This window comes from Antechinus flavipes, chromosome 3 (genome assembly GCF_016432865.1).
Source record: "Antechinus flavipes isolate AdamAnt ecotype Samford, QLD, Australia chromosome 3, AdamAnt_v2, whole genome shotgun sequence".
NCBI lineage: Eukaryota > Metazoa > Chordata > Mammalia > Dasyuromorphia > Dasyuridae > Antechinus > Antechinus flavipes.
In genome coordinates, this window is record NC_067400.1 from 427860837 (window position 1) to 427878548 (window position 17712).

Here is a 17712-nt window from a genome sequence, read left to right on the forward strand (position 1 = left end):
CCTTCCACCTCCTCCCCCAGATGGCAAGCAGTCCTATATATGTTAGATATGTTACAGTGTATCCTAGATATAATATATGTTTGCAGAACTGAACAGTTCTCTTGTTGCACAGGGAGAATTGGATTCAGAAGGTAAAAATAACCCAGGAAGAAAAACAAAAATGCAGATAGTTCACATTCGTTTCCCAGTGTTCTTTCTTTGGGTGTAGCTGCTTCTGTCCATCATTTATCAATTGAAACTCAGTTAGGTCTCTTTGCCAAAGAATTCCACTATGGATAAGATTTTTCATCTTAAGTCCTTCTATGTAGTAGTGGATAATTGTACATTGAGAATAGCAAAGTTACTCACAGCTGGTCATCTCAAGAATTGCTATTACTTTGTATACAGTTCATTTCACTTTGCTTGAGTTCATGGAAGACTTTCCACTTTTTTTGTTTTTGTTTTTGTTTTTCCTAGGAGCATCCCACTCTTCACTTCCTATAGAACAATAATATTCCCTCATAAACATCTTGTCTAATTTTAACAAAACAAGAGATTTCTTATTGGAAGAAATGTTTTATTTTGTTTTGTTATACAAAGTCAAACGTTTTCTGGTAATCATCAATTGAGAAGTACTATAAAATCTTGTATCCACTATATCTTTCAGTCAATAGTGTGGCTATAAAAATATGATATGGTATAGGAAATCATTTGCAAAAATTTGCCTAGTCTCCTTTCATAATTTTTTAAAAATACCCTCAATAATGGAAATATTTTCAAATTTCAGAGAACCTTTCACTTTTTGGATTTTCTTTATTATAAAGGAAACCATGTGAAATGCAATTAGGCAATTATCTATTGAACTACCAATCCTTCAAATCATCCCCCCCCGAATTTTTTTTAAATATTGATTTGTTAGATTTTTTGTTTTGTAAATCACTTAAATTTGTAACAATGTTCACAGCCAACTTCTCCTTGTCTTTAATTACTTTAACACAGAAAACTACTCAAAACTACTTCCATTTTGTTTGAAGAGTATGAGTCATTTAGCCTATTTGTTAGATAAATAATAGACTTATTTTTAAGGTTACTTATAAAAAACTTCTAGCTAAGAAAAGGCTATGTGTATTTATAACCATTAACATTTTATGTTTCAATAAAGTTAGTTTATATTGTTCAATGCAATGTTTTTATTTTCCACTTATATTCAATATGATTTCTATTTCAATATCTACATAAATAGATACACTAAGGAAGAATAAACAATAATAATGCTAATATAATATGGCACTTTGTTATCAAAAATGATTTGCCCACAAGAATTCCGTGAGTCAAATAGTTACATTCATTACCTGCATTATAAAATGGTGAAAGCTATGTAACTTGTCAATAGTTACACAAGTAATAAAAATGAGAGCTGGAATTCAAATTCAGCTTCCCAATCTCAAGTCCAGGGATGTCCTATTATGCCCTGCTCCTACAAATTGTGGTTTCATTATAATCTTTCAATTAAAAGATAAAAATATTTCATTCTGAAACATTGCCTTATAAGGATTTGTTCTGATAAATGAATCTTTAAACCTTCATGAAAGTTTTTATTTATTTAGCAAGTAAAATAGAATAGACTGACATGAAGGAAAAAATATAAAAATAATTCATTATTCATTCAATTTATATATATTGAATATTGCCCAAGTGTAGGGTATTATGGAGGAATACAAAGATAAATAAGATATCATCTCTGCCTGCTCATAAGCTCACAACTACATTTGTTGAACTAATGGGTAGTTCTATGGAAGTTACTTATTCTTTTCTGTTTCTTCAGCTCCTCTGAATCTCTTACCTAGGCCTCACCTAATTTCTACCATACCTTTTCCCTTTTGACATCAGAGACTAGAATTATATAGTTATCTTATTTTTAGCCATAGAGCAATAAAATGTCCCTTAGGTCTATATGGCCCCTTTCTCTTTTCTTTTAAGGACTTTGTTGGAGTCAACAAAAATATCATTAGAATTACAAGTTCTAATTTAAAGTTTTAATTTAAATTAAAGTCCTTTGTAGATCTAGCTAATCCCTCTGTAGATCTAGCTAATCCCTCATCTATTTAAGTTTGATGAAGTAAAATAGGATACTTGAAGCATTTAGGTAAAAGAAGTGACAAGAATATATATTACAGTGTCTGTTAATAGGACAAGCAAGGGAGGAGGGGAAATATAGGAGGAAAAAAAAAAAACAAACCTTTGGGAATAACTTGACCACAGTCCTCAAAGAGGTAAGTAAGGACAACTGAAACCTTCAGTCTCAATTTTCTCTTCCAAGAGAATTGCAAAACCTGATGGTTCACCTCAGCCTTTTTTTTTTCTTGGATGCACCTCAGCCTTCCTTCAGTTTTTCCTTTTAATTGCTTATTACCCTTGTGCTATAATTCTTTTTTGCTCAGTTTAAGTTTAAGGCAGTCTTGGGGACCCACTATCCCTATTGATGCTGCTAATTTGATTTTATAATCCCCATTAATTTCTTTCTTACTCTTTTTTTTAAAGACTATAGCTTTCTCTTTTAAACCTCCTGGGTATGGCTCAGGTTTGTCTTCAAAATCCAAATCAATTTCAGGATTGTTAAGTGAATGCTAATCCTTCTGAATTACAAAAACTAGAAATTCAGTCATTTTTCAAATCTCTATTATAATTTTTAAAAGTTGATTTTTTAACCCAATGGTATCAAATAAGAGGAAGGAAAAAGACATAGGAAGGATTGAAGGCAGGTGTGAGAGACCAAAACAAAGAGGAGTGGAGTCATATTAGTAATTTTATTACAATTAGTAATCTTATCTTTTTAAAAGAAGAAATTAAAGGAAAGATATGACATTTGAAGTAAATCCAGAAGAATGAATAGGAATTTTGATAAGTGAATATGGTAGCTACAACAGAAGTTATTCCAATCAGAAGGAACAGCAAAATGGAGGCAAGAACATATGGAACATGTTTGGGAAATAAATAGTTCTTTAACTGGAGTTTTGGATACATGTTATCAGTGAGGTATTGAAAGAAAAAGGTAAATTGGGAGGCAGATTATGAAGGATCGTTGATACCATTAATTTGTTCTTTTGTTTTAAGTTAAATGATTTTATTTTACAGACTAATAAATAGCTCCTTAGTTCAAAGAGCAATGAAATTTGGCAAATTTATGGTTGCTGTTTCTCTAACAAGTGATAAGATTCACCTGAGTGTATGAAACTTTTCTAATAATTGGAATTTGTGCTTTTAGTATTTATAGTAATTAGATGTTAAAAGAAGGGTGTTTGTAAATACCTTGCAATTTCTCTTTTCTGTTAGAGTAAGAGTGTAAATAACCTTTTTGTCTTGAAAGATAATCAGGCTTATAGCAGAACATGTTTGGGATTGGCATGGTAGCTAGTGGACTGACTTCTTGCTGGAAATGTGACAGCTATGAATGCTCATTATCCATAAAACATAAGTCTTTCAGTGTTCTGTGTGTGTGTGTGTGTGTGTGTGTGTGTGTTTTGCCTGATTTTGCTTCAGATGATCAAGAAAACTGCTTCTTCATTGAGTTTCTAAATGCGTATTTGAAAGAGATCTTGAAATCCACTATTAAAAAAAAAGGTGGGAGAATTCTACAGTAGCTGCTGATGTTGACCTTGTTACTATGGAAACACATTTTTAGCAGCAGTGATTTAAAAATAAAACACATAATTCAAGTTCTTCTTCCATAGTGCCATAAATTCTACTTTTTGACAAGATTTCAAATATTTACAGTCCAGGAGCTTTGGGGTTCTCTGAGACATAATAATTAGCTTTGTTTTATACTTTTAACCATTTGTGTTCTTAAAAAGTTTAATTGCTTTCCAAAAACTCAACAAAAGCAAAGAAATACTTTTTCTTCCCTGATGTTATGCTTACAAAAAATCAAAAGCACCTTTAATCAAAAGTACTTTTACCATGAAAACTTTCATTTCACCTCTTATCAAAACCTTTTTTTTGTTTGTTCACCCATTTTTACAAATGAAGATCATTTGAGGTACTATATATAATTTTCACTCAGAATAAAAATGTTATAGCCTAAATACTCAGTTGTGTACACTTTGCACATTTTCTTTATTATAACACCATAATCACATTGTATTTCTAAGCATGACTTTCAATGTTTACACCCCACTTCCTCAAATGTGCATGTGGATTTGGATTTCCATGTCATTAATTTGAACTTTATTTGGTAGTCATCATGAAGCCATGGTCAGAAGAGTAACAATTCTTTGAAAAATTGGCCAAATTTATATAATTGTAAAATGTTCTTTATGTAAAATTTCAGTAACATGACAAAGGATTCTAGTTTTTCTGAGGCCATTTTCATTCATTTAATTCAATGACAGAGCAGGTGAAGTAATACTCTTATTGCATCCTTTATATAAGTGTAGTCAGAGATTTCATAGTCCACACTATGCCTAAAATGAAGCCATCAAATAAAATCATTTTTTCAAAATTTACATGATGCAGTCAAAATATAGACAAGATGACACTTGTCATCTTCAAGTTTAAAAAAAAAAACTTTAAAAGAAGTTCTATTTAGAGAATGTGAAAAATGTTAAATGCTTTGAGTAGGCTAAAGATCATACCTGCAGGACCATGACAGAAATATATTTTTCAATATGTAGTCTACTTAAGAAAGCTTTTTATTCAACTTTATTTATGAATGAATGAGTATAACTCATAATTGGAATCCTTAAATTGACTATAGTCATCTGTGGTTGCTTTTCTGGGAAGATCCGTAGTTTAAAAAATGAAGGAAAGATATATGAGAATTAAAGTAGAGAGATCAATTCAGTTTTTTTCAACGGAAGTTCAAACAGGAAACCAATTTTCACATAGAAAACAGTATTAGTAGTCCATTCCTTAGATTCAAGGATAAGTTGCAGGTATAAAGATCAAGTACTCTCTACATAGCTATGGCTTCTATTTACAAAGAAATCATATTTCTTTTGGTTTGCCAAATCTGTAAATCTAGATGTTGCTAAGAGTGTTGGAAATGTGGGAATAGGGAAATATTTTTGTTTTTAAATCATTTGTTTTTTTAAATTTGTTTTTAATTTGGCTGAAAGCATGATTTTTAAAAAGAGGACTGAATGAGTTTTGTCAAGACTGACATTGAATATTTTTGTGCTCTTAACAATCACCAAATTATTTTTAAATTTTCTTTTCCCTTCACTTCTCACACATAGGCAATATATTGCCTATGTGAAGTCTCAAAAACCTTGGATCACAAAATCACAGTCTCAAAGTCTGAAGGGACCTCCGAGGCCGGCCAACTAAACATTCTGTATCTCATTAAAAATCACCTTTTCGACCAAGTGGTATTGCATCTTTTACTTAAGGACCTCCATTGAAGAGCAGACCACAACCTCTTGAAGTGGCCCATTCTATTGTGTATAGCTTGCATTTTAAGAAAGAGTCTCTATGATATTAAGTAAATTTTTCTCTGCAGCTTTCAGGCAGTACTTGTGGTTTTGCTCTTTTGGTTCAGGGGAAACAAATAAATTTTGCTCTTATCTATATGACAGCCCTTTATAAGAAACTTATGTTTCCCCTAGGTCTTTCTTCTCAGAGCCCAACATCCTACTTCCTTAAATAGAGCTTCATATTGGCATATTATTGAGACTCTTTCCCATGTTCTTGGTCATCCTTTCCTAGACAGTTCAGCTTTTCAATATCCTTAGTAAATTATGGAGCCCAGAATTAAACATAATGTTCAAAAATGGGTTCTATCCAGAGCAAGGTAAAATGGAACTATCACATGTCAAATTTGCATATATGTTCAATTGTATCCTCTACTGGGTAAAGTTTTGACTTGTGTTGTAATAGAGTGGCTCAATTGCTGATCATCACTTACCTAGGTGCTACACACTTCCCTGTTTTTGAGATTCTGATGACAGGACAGGAATAGTTCTACTTGGGCACATTTTTCTCACCTTTTTTTCACTTATATGTCCATCTTCAAAAAACTTTGAGAAAATCTTCACATGCTATCCCCTCATGGAAGCAGGATGCTTATATTACAGAAGAAAGTTTAATTTAAAGGGAACACAAAATAGAAGCTCTTGAATGAATCCTAATATAAATCCTCAGAGTCGTTTTTATTCTCAAATACAAAGATTCCTTCAAATTTCCACAAGTATTTTCTTTACCTGCCATATGTTTTTCTCTACAGGTAGTTTTTAGCTGTGTAGTATGGTTCCCCTACAATTCTCATTGCTTTTAGCAGGTAGCACAAAGTATTGCTCTTTATTGCTTACACGGGGAAATGCTTGGGTATTGTTTTCTCACTCCAAAAGGAGCATAGCTGTCTCCCAGCAAGACAATGAAAAATGAACGAATTATCTCATTTTGTGCAATTTCCATTGATTAGGCTGTGTGTAAATGAAGATTTATAGGCTTTTAGTGGAAGAGAGACTATCCATGCTACCTTGGGGTAGTTCATTAATATACCCACATTATCTCAAAAATTATCAGTAACATTTGGTGTTCTTCTGGTCTTACTGAGGATGTCTGAGATCATAGGACTAAAAGGTCCTGATTTAGCCCATAGTTTCAAGATGTGATTTTTAACTAATATGGGATACAGTTAACAAATTATGCTCCTTTGATATTTGGGACATTCTGTGACTTCTAGATTTCCCTTTGCAATATTGTTGTTGTTATTAAGTTGTTTCAATCATTTCCGACTCTTAGGGTTTATTTGACATAGATACTGGAATGATTTGCCACTTTCTTCTCCTGTTCATTTTATAGATGAGGAAACTGAAGCAAACATGATTAAGTGACTTGGCTAGGGTCACATAGCTAGTAAGCATCTGAAGCCAAATTTGAACTCAGGAAAATGAGTCTTCCTAACATCACTTCTGGCACTCTATTCACCTAGCACTATACTCTTCCAGCTTTGTACTGGCTACTTATAAACTTACTGTAATAACTAGAAGGGAGTAGGTGGTCAGGGGAAACAGAAGCAGGTATAATTTTAAAACAATTTCCATGACAAACTCCCATGTTCATATTCAGTAATCAATAATGCTAATGTCTTTTCTTCTTCAATTGGGAAGGAAATTGTAGAAAAAATATTGGGAGATCTAAATTCAAATCCTAGTTCTGCTACTATTATCTATTTGATATTGAACAATTCACTTTACTTCTCTGGTTGTCAGTTTTGTCATGTGTAAAATGAAGGAATTAGATTAAATAATCTCTAAATTCACCATTTTATTTTTTAAATATTTAAATATTTTATTTTATTTTTTAAAAAAATTTTATTTTAAAAAATATTTTAATTTTCATTTTAGGAACAAATTCCATGATTTTACAACCTGTTCAGGATCTAACAACATACTCAAATTATTATCTTTCTGAATTATCCTAATCAAGTCAGGCTGTCAGATATTGTTACCTCTATTATCAGTATAACCCCAACTTGGAGCAATCATTTCTTAAGAACAGTAGAGAAGTATGAGAAATACCATGGAGACTGAATCAATAAGATGTGATAACATTAAATAGAAAGGGATGGCTAAGAATGAAGAATTGAGGATGATAACTAACTCAGTTTCAAATAGGGGTACCCTTAACTGAAGCAGGAATGTAAGGAGGAAGAATGGGTTTGGGAGAAGAATGATGAATTCTGTTTCTGAAGTGTTGAGTTGGAGAGATTTGATAGACAATTGGACCTATTCATTCCTGCTAGTATATTTCCCTGTACCCTTTGAGTGGATTGTCCTACTTAATAGCTCTTCTTTTCTTGACCACCATATTTTAAAAATGGTTTGCTTTATTTGAATGGTCATTTAAATTAAATCTTTCCCTAAGTACCCTTTTATAATAGTTAATTATCAAGTATTGTAAATGATCTAGGTATATCCAAAAAAGTCATGGGAAATGCTTTATTTTATTATATGTGCTTCCAAAGTAAGCATGAAATTCCTTATTTTAAACATAAAATGAAGAAAATGCCTTGTCCTGGAGAGAAGTCTAGACATTAGTAGTGGTAAAAGTCTCAATATTTAATTCCCTCCTTTTCTTTAAAAGAGCACTTGCATTATTGTTGCTATCTGACAGTCCTTGCTTTTTACATGATTTAGAGGAAAGTAAAAATGATGTGTTAATAAAAGATCAGGATAAAGTAGGGTAAGCCTTGTTCTGTTTTTCTGTATATTTTAATGTCATCTTCCACTTTGATTCTTGGATTTAAAAACAAAACAACAACAACCAGATGAAGATGAGATGAGGACAATGAAGCACAAAAATAATAACTTAGGTGTAAAGCAATATAAGTTAAATTTTATAGAAAAATTCATTTCTGGATAATTGTAATGCTCATTTAAACACTGATTGTCCAGGACAGATGGAGCAAGAAGTATGGGGGAGGTGGGAAGTAGTCAACTGATGCAGATGGTGATTGCAAAGTCAGATAAGAGAAGGGGTTCACAAAGTGGGGAGAGTCTGTCTGTATCATTAATGCTTGTAATGTGACAGGAAATGGAAAGCTCTGTTTACACACCAGCCAAAGCACTTAACTCCAGGGATGTGTCTGGTTAAAGAGGTTAATGCATGGTGTTCTCTTGCCAATAACAGAGTCCCTGTAGAGACTGTGTGCTTTGGAAGGTATCTGTATTTAGTAGAAAACATTTGGAACAATGCCATGGAGACGTGTAATGTTTGATCTCCTGATGTGGAGGCAAAATGTTCTGATGATAAGGAAGGATCCTGCAGCATGTTTTCATAGGCCTGTGATCACTGTAGCTATCTGAGGATGCTAGATCTAGAGATGGAAGAAACCTCAGAGGCCACATAGTTCCAGCCCCTCCTCTTCCTTCCTATCTTTTTATCTTATCACTGCTCAAAATATAAGCTGTTCAAAATAAGATGGTTCTCTTTTGGAACTAGATGCACCGCGTGCAAAATGGGTAATTTTAGTTAAAATTGCCATGAATTTAGTCCAAGCACCTTCTCCTTATCCCTAAAAAATTTCCTTTTAAATTTGTAACTCAAAATACATGTGCGTGTGTGTGTGTGTGTGAGCATGTGTGTATGTGTGTTCGTGTTTCTATTTGTGTTGGTCTTAGGGGATGAGATGTTATTTCTTTCTTTTTCTCTTCATTCTCTTTTAGGATAGCCCCTTTGCTTTGATCTGAATAGACTCTGAAGCAATTGAAGTACCATGTATGTAAACCCAAAACAGTTTGATCTCTGTGCTAAATCCCAAAAACTTCCTCTATCCCCTCTTGTATTACTTTTATTTATATTTATTAAATATCATCTTTTGGTAACAAAGTATGAATTGCATAGACTTTGAAACAATAAGAGTGCCTTGAATGTAAATACAGGTCTATTTGACTTCTGTGACAAATCCTAAAAGCTTCCAAGCATCCTCTAGTCCTTTTTCTATATTACTTTTATTTATTTACATTTATAAAATTTTATCTTCTGATAATAAATTTACATCAGAGTTCAATGTAAAAGACTTTTTAAGCAGCAGAACTTAAATACAAAATTGTAAACTTTCAATTCCTCCAAGGATATTAACTTCATATTTTAAGTGAGAGTGGCTTCATGCCCTAAAAGGAGAAAAGAACCTGGGTCATAATCTCTAGGGTAGAGTTCTTCAGAAGAACACAAACTAAAAAATCTAGTTCTTTGTAGCTAGAACTACAAACCTTCAGGAAAACTATACAAACTTTTGTAAATATTCCTGATGATACAAAGAAAGAACCAAGACTTCTAAATTCAGAATTCAAGCTACTTGAATCTTTACTTTTTAAAGTCAGTCTATTAAATTTTACTTAGTGATACTATCATTTCTTAAATAGATTGCTAATATATCAAGTATTTGTCTAAAATCCGTAATTTTCTAAGATAATAGATGATTGTGATTTATAATTTTCCCAAACATGTTTGGCCACTCTTTGTCCATTAATGGGAACATTAAAGAGGAAACTGATTCAACAGCAAGAAAATGATGAGCAATATTCACGCATAAAGGAGCTTGAAGCAGGAGAGCAGGGCATGGATATGCAGTGGGATTGTCAAATGTATGCCAAATACAGATTTTAAGAGCCACATTTAAAAGAAACCAAGAAAACTGGGTAACCCTATGACTTTTTTTCAGGAAAGGAACATTAAGTGTTGAAGAACTGAATTTTGAAAGAAAACAGTCAGTTTGATCAATGATAAAGTATAAGGATTGTCTTTCACTATCATGCCCTAAGGTGAAATCTAAGGAAATTAAAGTGAACTCTACTGTTGCTGTGGTAATAATATACTCTTTGATTCTAAAAGGTTGTAAAGACAGAACATCAAAATTAACATAATGAATTGATACACACATTAGACTTTTTTTGGTCTAAAGAATAATAGGGTGGCCTATATTACAGATTACTTTTTCATAGTTTATCATTTAAATTAGTGGGCTAAAAATGAACAACTTTTCTTTCATCAGCTTCATTTGTAGGATTCTCTTAGATTCTCTGTCTTTTGTTTATACATTATAGAGCAATTTGAATATTTTTTCACAACAACATCCTACATTTATCATACCAAACTTCCCATTTGCTTACTGCAAAGCTATATTATGGTGTGATAATAATTCTTAGTTTTCTAAGATTATGCAAAGAAAGTACAAATTCTGGTGGATTCTACCATTCTGAAAAAGACTTTGAGTGTAGACTTAGCAAAAAAAAAAGAGAGAGAGAGAGAGAGAGAGAGAGAGAGAGACAATCTGCTTTCCAAGATAAAGTATGGAGAGACTTGCCATCAGTAAGCCACACAGTGATGCTGTGGACAAAATGGATCTTTGTCCACAGTAATATTTTAAATGGCATTCAGCCCTGTGCAGCTCACATTTCTGCAGTGATGGTGACAGAGTGGCATAATAGTTAAATAATAGAAAATAAAAAATAAAATAAATAATAATTATTCTAAATAAAATTAAAAATAAATTACAAAATATATAATTATATGTTATTAAAATTGTAAATATAATATTCATAAATTTATTTGTATGTGTAATTTATATAATTATAATATATGTGATTATAAATATATAATTATATCTATAAATGATAAAATATATAATTAAAATAAATTATAAATTAAAATAATAGTTAAATAGAAAATAAAGTTAAGAATCTCATTTTAAACTTGATATGATAACTGTGTAATTCTTAAATCAATGAGTGAACATACTACTAAAATATCTAAATCATATCAATCTTGACATCTTTGGCAAGAAGGAAATTGGGTCTAAGTGGAAATATATTTACCGGTTCTCCTGGGAAATACAAGTAAAGGCAAGGGAAGAATTTGGCTTAACTATACACATAGTAAAAATCAAGTGGATGAAGATTGCCTGTTGCTTAAATAGGACATGTCAGTATTGACCTTGCTCAGGTCTATGTGGCTATGTGTACAAGCCCACACATATGTGTATGAATAACAAATACTGTAAGTGAAATGGCCCTAGAATTAAATAGAAGGAAAGCAGGGTAGATTCCCCTTGGGGTATTGTAAAGCTTCTTTAAAGGCCCCTGATTCTCCAAGAAACAAAGATTCAGTTTTTCAATAGCGATAATCTACTGATAGTATTGGTGTATGGCTTCAAGTTATAGAATACTATAATCTGTCAGATACAGGGAAATGTAGAGGGATGATAGGTGTGAGCAACTTGTAACACATAGTGAAGAAAGAATTTTGAAGAAGAATTAGAGTAATGGATATTATTCGAGAGATGTATACTTAAGAAATAACATGGTGAGAATGAGGGATTACAGTTAGGTCAGTTTGATACTTAATTAGTATCCTAATGAAGTCTAAAGAAAAATGATCCTTGAGGTAGCTAGGTGGTGCAGTGATTAGAGCACCAGTCCTGCAGTCAGGAGGACCTGGGTTCAAATTTGACCTCAGACACTTAACAAGTCCTGACTGTGTGACCTTGGGGCAAGTCACTTAACCTCAATTTGCCTAAGGAGAAAAAAAAAAGAAGTTAAAAAAGAAAGGCTCCTCCAAGAGAATAGGTGAATCTTTTATATTATATTATATTATGGGAAAAAAGGACAAAAAACACTTGATGAGCAGGTATGAAAGTATATGATATTAGAGAGAACATCCAAATAAATAACAGGTCCACTTGAGTGGTACAACGAAGCAGGTTAGCTGTAAGGCTGAGGATGTAAGCATTTGACTGATAGGTACCGGGAATTCGAAGGTGTAGGATATCTTAGTTTCAGACTCTCAGAGAAGGACCAGGCTGCTCTGTGCCAGATGGGATTACTATAAAACCAAGTTGACAGATCCAATAGTTCTAATAGTCGGTGATCATATAGCTCTTACCCCACTGAATTGGTGTTTTTGTTTGTTGTGTGGGTGGCACAGTAGATTGAGCATCAGTCCTGAAGTCAGGAAGGTTCATCTTCTTGAGTTCAAACTTGGCTCACACACTTATTAGCTGGGTGACCTTGGGCAAGTCCCTTAACCCTGTTTGCTTCAGTTTCCTCATCTGTTAATTAAAAAAAAAAAAGACCCAGAGAAAGAAATGGCAAACCACTCCAATATCTTTGGCAAGAAAACCTCAGATCGGGTCACAGTCAGACATAATTGAAATGACTGAACAAAAACAGCTCCTTTCTCTGATACAAATTATCTTCTATATTGTCTCATCCCACTCATGCAGTTCTTGTCCATTACTTTGGACATAATATAAGTTCTCCATGTATGATAGAGACTATCCTCTGCTTTAAAGAAACAAAAAACAAGAGATTTTTAATATATCAGTTTATAACCCAGGTTGTCTCTCTACTAAATCTCATCTTGTCCCATCACTGAACTATCTTCTTCCAGTAATGCCATGAACTCAATAATTTTTGCTAATGCATTAAAAAGGCCATCATATCATGAAGACTTCCACATAACAAGTGATATAACATGATAAAAAAATGTATTTCTGTAACACTTTTAGATTTGCCTAATGCTTTCTGCACCATAGCCCTAGGAAGGAGGAAGTAAAAGTATACATGCCCCTAACTTGCAGATTATAATGAGAAATTAAGTGGCTTTTTCATGACTACAAAGCTACGAAATATGAGGGAGGATTTTAATGTAAGTATCTTGGCTCCAGATCCTATGGTGTAATTTTGTTTCCATGCTATTTAAAAAAAAGAAGTGGTACAATATCCATCACAAACTACAATAATTTATGACAGTCCTTAGCATGCCTTTTAATTTTTATTATGAATATACATGAGAGGCAAGATGGCATGTTAGGAGGCTCTAGATTCAAGTCCACTCTCTAACACATATAAACCTAGACAAGTCATTGAACTTCATAATGTCTCAGGAAATTCTTCAAGATTACACATTGCATAGAAGGGGCTTATCTGATGGGTAAAGAGATTTTTTTTGCTAAAAGTTCTAAAGCCAATGAAAACCAGAATCTTCTGCCCTCCCAAATTTCCCACAACATTTGGAAAACTGATAATTGACATTCAAAGACAGTTGGACAAGCTAGCCTCATCCTAAGTAGAAAAGAAGGGCGATGGGGGCAGGTAGGTGGTGCAGTGGATAGAGCACCAGCCCTGAAATCAGGAGGACCTGAGTTCAAATTTGGTCTCAGACACTTAACACTGCCTAACTGTGTGACCCTGGGCAAGTCACTTAACCCCAATTGCCTCAGCAAAAAAAAAAAAAAAAAAGGTGGGGGGAGATTGCTTTGATAACGCATCCTCTGAAACCCCCAAAAGATACATGGATATCATCAACAGGTAGTTGAATAAGAAAAAAAAAAACTGGAGAAGAATAATGTGTTGATTTGTTTGTAATATGAGAGGAAGATGCAATAGTGACACAGAAAAGAGTGACCACTAAAAAAAAAGTACTAAAAGCTAAAGAACAGTTAGCAGATTCTTTTTCTAGAGAAAAGCAAGGTAATTGGATTTTCTGAAGAGAAACACCTGTTTTGCTTGAAGAACTAATGCTGGATGCCCAGGTGTTTATAGAAAAGAGATCATCCAATCAGGCACATCCCCTGCTGAGTACTACACAGTCATCTATTTGTCAAGTTGATATTAACAGAGCGGATAACTACTTTCCTGAGTTATGTGTCTGAGATACTAACAAGTCTCCCATGATTTGGCAAGCTTCATATCCACTACCCACTTTAAATGAATCACATGAAGCCAAATAATTAATTCAAAAGGAACCTAGAAAGCCATTCTGAATACTAAGGTGTAAAAGGAGCCTTTGCTAAATATTTACTGGGAAGACCCCCAAGTGATCCCCATTATAGGAACAAAGTATTATATATGCAAAAATGGATAAAAGTCCACCCAATAGAAAGGAACACAGAGAAAAAGCCATCTTTTCTATTGTCCAGAATACTCTCATTTCTTTTTCAAAAGCAGCACTGGCAGAAGAATAATTTCTCCCAGCAAGATGGCTATGTGATAAGAGTGAATGGAGATCTGGCCTGGCATCAGGAAAACCTGGGATCAAGTCCAGCCTCGGATACTTACTAGTTGTATGATGCTAGGCAAGTCACTTAACCTCTGTTTGCCTCAATTTACTAATTCATAAAAACATGGATAATGACAGTTTCTTCCTTCCAGGTGGTTGTGAGGATCAAATGATATAATATTTATAAAACATTTGGAAACCTTAAATGATAGCTATTATTATTATCCGATGTTATCTGCAGATCCTCAGCTATCCACCTCTATTATAAAAGAAAAGATGAAAGGCATAGGAACTATCCATCAGTTACTCAGTGGAAACTCCCTATTCCAATATGGCTCAAAGAATTCTGTTCAACAGATAGTTTTAGCTGCCTCTGAGATATTAAATAAATTATCTTTTCATGGTCATATGACCTGCACATGTCAGAGTTGGGATTTGAACTCAGGTTTTCCTTAACTTCAAGGATTGCTCTGTACAATAATCTTTACCATTTTATCATGATGCCTCATTTTCATAAAAAAGCTGTGAGTGAAAAGGTTCATAATATTTGTTTTTTAAAGGATCTTGAAATCCAACTAGCTTAAGCCTCAGGTGATGAAATCTATCTGGAAGAATTTTAACAATATGCCAAGCTCCACTTTCCAGTGTATAGTATTAAAACATGTAGTTATCTACTATATGAACAAATAGATAAGGTCTTTAAAATTCTTTATAAGCTTGTCCTGCTGGAGGGAAAAACAGACAACACTTCTTTCTTATGGATTTTACCTGCTTTTACCCATGCCTCCCTCTTTCTCTTTCCCTGCTTTTGCTCAAATTGGATAGAAAGAGAAAAAGGAAGGCTTCATTATTTTTTGGATGATATTGTCAAACAGAGGGGGAGAATGAAAAGCTGCATTCAAATTTTTAAGTCCAAAGCTTTGAAAAATAGGTTTTTGTCAGAATTTTTTCCTGGAAAAAGCAGAGATTTCAAATGTAGGTAGCTGATAGAGAAAAATTATTTTAAAAGCACTGGAAAATCTGGCAATCTTTTGAGTTTCTACAATTATCAGTTGGTTCTGGCAGTGCTGAGTCATTAGGAATGGCGACAAAGAGTGTGTGTGTGTGTGTGTGTGTGTGTGTGTGTGTGTGTGTGTGTGTGTGTGTGTGTGTGTGTGTTGTCCCATTAATAAGGAAAATTGACAGATATGGCAGTTTGTTCATTCTTAGTGCAGCAGGAACGATGGAGGCAGCAGGTGGCAGCATCTCCCACTCAAAAGAACTGAAGAAATTGGAGCAGGTTTAATTCACAGCAGACAGCTGGCTGACAAGCCAGCTTTCTTCTCTTGAAAGCTCTTCTGCATCTGTGCTGGCTATCTCACATTTCTGGAGTCATGGTCCATTAAGGTGGCCAGAAGAATTTCCACCAACTCCCACTGAAGGAAGTGCTTCCTAGCTTTACTCCAGCCCCATCATGAAAAACAAACATGAAATTGGGCCTCTGCTTTATCATCTATGAAAAGAATAAATTGGACTAAATCAAGGGATTTTAACCTGAAACTATGAACCTGTTTTGAAAAGAATATTCTCATAAACAATCAACATAAATTGCAATCCTATATATTTTACTTTGTGCATTTAAAATTAAAAACATTTTAAAGCAAGTGAAGTCTATAGTCTTCACTGACAGACATATATATACACACACACTAATAACCCCTAAATTAAGTTATCGCCAAGATGACCATCCAAGTCTAACATTTTATGATTCTATAAATCTATGTCCTATAGTATATGATAACAAAAAAGATGAGCTGATAATATGGTGAGAGAAGGAAAGAGAACATAGACAGCCCATGTGCTCCACAGATATCTTGGAAATGCTCAGAGCAATTAAGGAAAGTATCCAGTGTTTTGTTGCTCTCCTGTAGTGAAATTAGGGGAAGACATGGAGAATTGTTACACAGGATGGGCAGACATAAACTACAATCAATATTGAAATCACAGAACCATTTGAATTTAAATATATAATCACTAAAATGTAAGTCAATAGTGTCCAGGAATTGTCTTATTTTTATCTGAGTGTCTGACAGTTCATAGCAATCTTTGAAGGAGATATGGGAGACATTTAGTAAATTTTTATTGACTGGATCGAATTGAATAACTATACATAGATAAATTTTTTCTTCAAAACTAATATCTTTAGGTCAGGAAGTTGGTTTTAATCCTTTTTTTTTTCCTATTATAGACTCCTTACAAAGTCTGATGAAGCCTGTGGACTTACTTTCAGAATGTTTTTAAATGCATAAACTAAAATACATAAGATTACAAAGGAAATGAATTCTATTGAAACACACTTCTCAAAACATTCAACAAAAGCAAAGTTTGTGGACCCCAAGTGAAGAACCCCTAAATCTAAATTAACATTTCTAGCATGCTCATGCTGTCCAAGGCCCTAATTACTGGAGAACCTCATTAAAGGCTGCCTTTCCCAGGTTTCAATTTAGAATCCAATCTTTTTTTTTACTTCTCCCCTCCAGCAAAACTTATTTATATTGTGGCCCATTCTTATAGAACCTGGCTCTCTTAGTAAGGAGAATTTAGGTGGTAATGGGTTAATCAGATAAAGTAATCTATTAAAAGTGTTAACTAGTTACTATTATTTTCTCCCTTGGCTATCTGCCTAGCCAACCCTACATAATGCCTTTATCCATTTAAAATTAAGACTTCCCTTAATGGGTAAATCCAGGGGTAGAGATTCCAGGGACCAGACATTTTGTGATATGATTGAACAGCAGTGATCTTGGATTCAGAGGATCTGGGTTCATATCCTCTCTGCTTCTGTCTCTCCCCTCCCCACCTCTTTTTCCTTTCTGTTTTTTCCTTTTCCCCCATCTCCCACACTTATCAGTATGACTCTTGGCAAAAATCATTTTGCCTTTCTGGTCCCTGTTTTCCTCATCTATAAAATAGGGGAGTTGAACTAAATTACTTCCAATATCCTTTGGAGTTCTAAATCTATTTATAAATCCTTATATTTAAGGATAGGCAAGGTATTTTGGATCCATGTAGGGCCAATTTGTCAACGTGACCTGAGGATAGACAAAAAAATCATGAAGGAAAAAGGACCATGTTTTCTATTAAACCATCTATCCATGATAATATCAAATATGATAATATTTGTAAAGTGCTTAGCACAGTACTAGACATACAGTAGGCATTTAATAAATGCTCATTCCCTTTCTCTGCCCC

At 33.6% G+C, this 17712-nt stretch overlaps 1 protein-coding gene across 1 annotated transcript in view; it reads left to right on the forward strand.

Moving 5' to 3' along the window:
- Positions 1 to 17712, forward strand: part of SLC38A11 (solute carrier family 38 member 11) — a 66197-nt gene that overhangs the window by 27861 nt on the left and 20624 nt on the right. The window lies entirely within an intron of this gene.